Source organism: Pinus tabuliformis, chromosome 9 (assembly GCF_031772625.1).
Source record: "Pinus tabuliformis cultivar Carrire ecotype Pingquan chromosome 9, CPIR1, whole genome shotgun sequence".
Classification (NCBI taxonomy): Eukaryota; Viridiplantae; Streptophyta; class Pinopsida; order Pinales; family Pinaceae; genus Pinus; species Pinus tabuliformis.
The window spans coordinates 73,339,897-73,342,386 of record NC_142307.1 but is presented as its reverse complement, the minus strand read 5'-3'; positions in this window follow the sequence as shown (position 1 = coordinate 73,342,386).

The window sequence follows — 2,490 nt, the reverse complement described above, 5'->3', positions numbered from 1 at the left end:
TTACCAGACCTTATCATGATTTATTCTCCTTTGATTCAAGGAAGGTGAAATGTCTGGGGTTAATCAAAGACTTAGCCATCACCCTAACTCAGCTGCCCATGAAGAGCATGATGATGGATATTGTGGTAGCAGATGTTCCCCCTAAGTTTGGCATGCTACTTTCTAGAGGGTGGATTAAGAGGTTGGATGGGACATTACAAAATGACTTATCTTATGATGTTGCCCTAGTTTTTGGAGGAGAAAGCAGAAGATTATACCAGGAAGCCCAGCTGGCCTATATCATCAGTGATGAGAAGAATCCCACTAATCATCCTATTTATGTTGTGGACACTGATTTTGGGGCATGTATTCTCCAAATTGAAGAATCCCATAAGGCCTTGGTGTAGCTCAAAAAACCAGTAGGCTAGGCCATGGAAGAAGAAGGGACACAGGTCTGGGATATGTTATTTGATGGAGCCTATTCAAGGGAAACTGCAGGAGCAGGAGTGGTGCTAGTGTCTCCAAAACAAGAAAGCACCCATCTGTATTTTAAACTAACTTTTCAGGTCACCAACATCATAATAGAGTATGAAGCTCTGATATTGGGCTTAAACGCTGCCATAGACAGAGGAATCAGAGACATAAAGGTGTTTGGAGATGTTGATCTCATCATTCAGCAAGTGAACAAAACGTTCCAAGCAAGGCACCCAAGGCTGAAAGCATACAGAGATGAGGTATGGAGACTCAAAGATAATTTTGATAGTTTTTGTATCTTATATATTCCTAGACTAAAAAATTACTTTGTTGATTCCCTTGCTGTGTCTGGTAGCATGTTCATCCCTCCCATGCCCCCTAAGTTGTCTTATGAAGTCCAGGTAAAATATAGACCATCCTTGCTTGACAATGTCTAGCACTGGAAAGTATTTGAGGATGATAATGAAGTGAATATGTTTCTACAAGTCATTGATGAATTCTCTGAAATGCAAATTGATCAAGAGAATGAAATCTTGGAGGAATGTCCCCAACCCAGCTAAAGAACAGAATTGGCCAAGATAACATTGTTCAGCTGCCTAGCAATCATATCCCTAAAGGGCTGGTGCCTTTAGAGAAGTTGTTTGACCATAATGATGTGCCTCATAAGATTGCTCAAAAAGAAGATCAGTCTGTAGTCCATAGGCATAACATAGGGAGTCCAGATCATCCAAAGTATATAAATCTGTCCACCCATTTGTCTGCTACCCAAAGTGCTGAGTACTGCACCCTAATGAAGCAATTTGCTGATGTCTTTGCCTGGGAATACAGTGACCTCAAAACTTATGACAAAAATATCATCCAACATAAGATCCCATTGGAAAAAGACACCATTCCTTTCAAGCAAAAACTGAGACCCATTAACCCTCTGCTCCTTCCTTTGATTGAAAAAGAAATCAAGAAGTTGTTGGCTGCCAAAATCATAGTTCCTCTGAGATATTCAAAATGGGTAGCCAACTTGGTAGTGGTGAGGAAGAAAAGTGGAGAAATCAGGTTGTGCGTTGATTTCAGAAACTTAAACAAATGCTCTAAGAAAGACAACTATCCTCTGCCCAAGATGGAGCATTTGCTGTAGAAAGTCTCAGGAGCTAAAGTCATGTCTTTCCTGGATGGATTTTCAGGGTATAACCAAGTTGCTGTACATCCAGATGACCAAGAAAAGACTACTTTCACCACTCCTTGGGGCACTTTCATGTACTCTAAGATGCCTTTTGGGCTGATGAATGCTGGAGCCACCTTTCAGAGAGCTATGGATATAGCATTTGTAGGAGAGAAGGATAAATTTGTCCTTGTCTACCTGGATGATATAACAGTATACTCCAGCAGCCATCAAGATCATTTGCAGCATTTGAAGAAGGTGTTCCTGAAATGCAGAAGGTTTGGGATATCAGTGAACCCTAAGAAGTCACAGTTTGCTTTAGAAGAGGGCAAGCTATTAGGACAGATTGTTTCTGCTATAGGTGTCAAGATTGACCCATAAAGGGTGAAAGCAATATAGACCTTGTCTATCCCAAGAACAAGAAAGGACATCTAATCCTTTATGGGCAAAATAAATTTTGTAAGGAGGTTTATTCCTAATTTTGTAGAATTGGTAAAGCATATCACCTCCATGCTAAAAAAGGGGTCAGAGATCAGATGGACTGATGTAGCGAGAAGATATTTTGAAGCCATCAAAAGAGCTATTATCGAAGCTCCCACTTTAATCAGCCCAAACTATGGCAAGGAATTCCATATATTCTCCTTTGCTTTCGGTGACACCCTTGTAACAGTTTTATTGCATAAAGATGATGAGGATTCAGAGCATCCTGTGGCATTCTTCAACAAAACATTAAGGGATGTTGAACTAAGGTATGATATCATTGAAAAGCAGGCTTATGCTCTGATCAAATCCCTGAAATCTTTCAGAATATACATTTTTCACTCCAAGGTAATTACATATGTGCCCTCTGCTTCAGTGAAAGATGTCCTAACGCAGTTAGA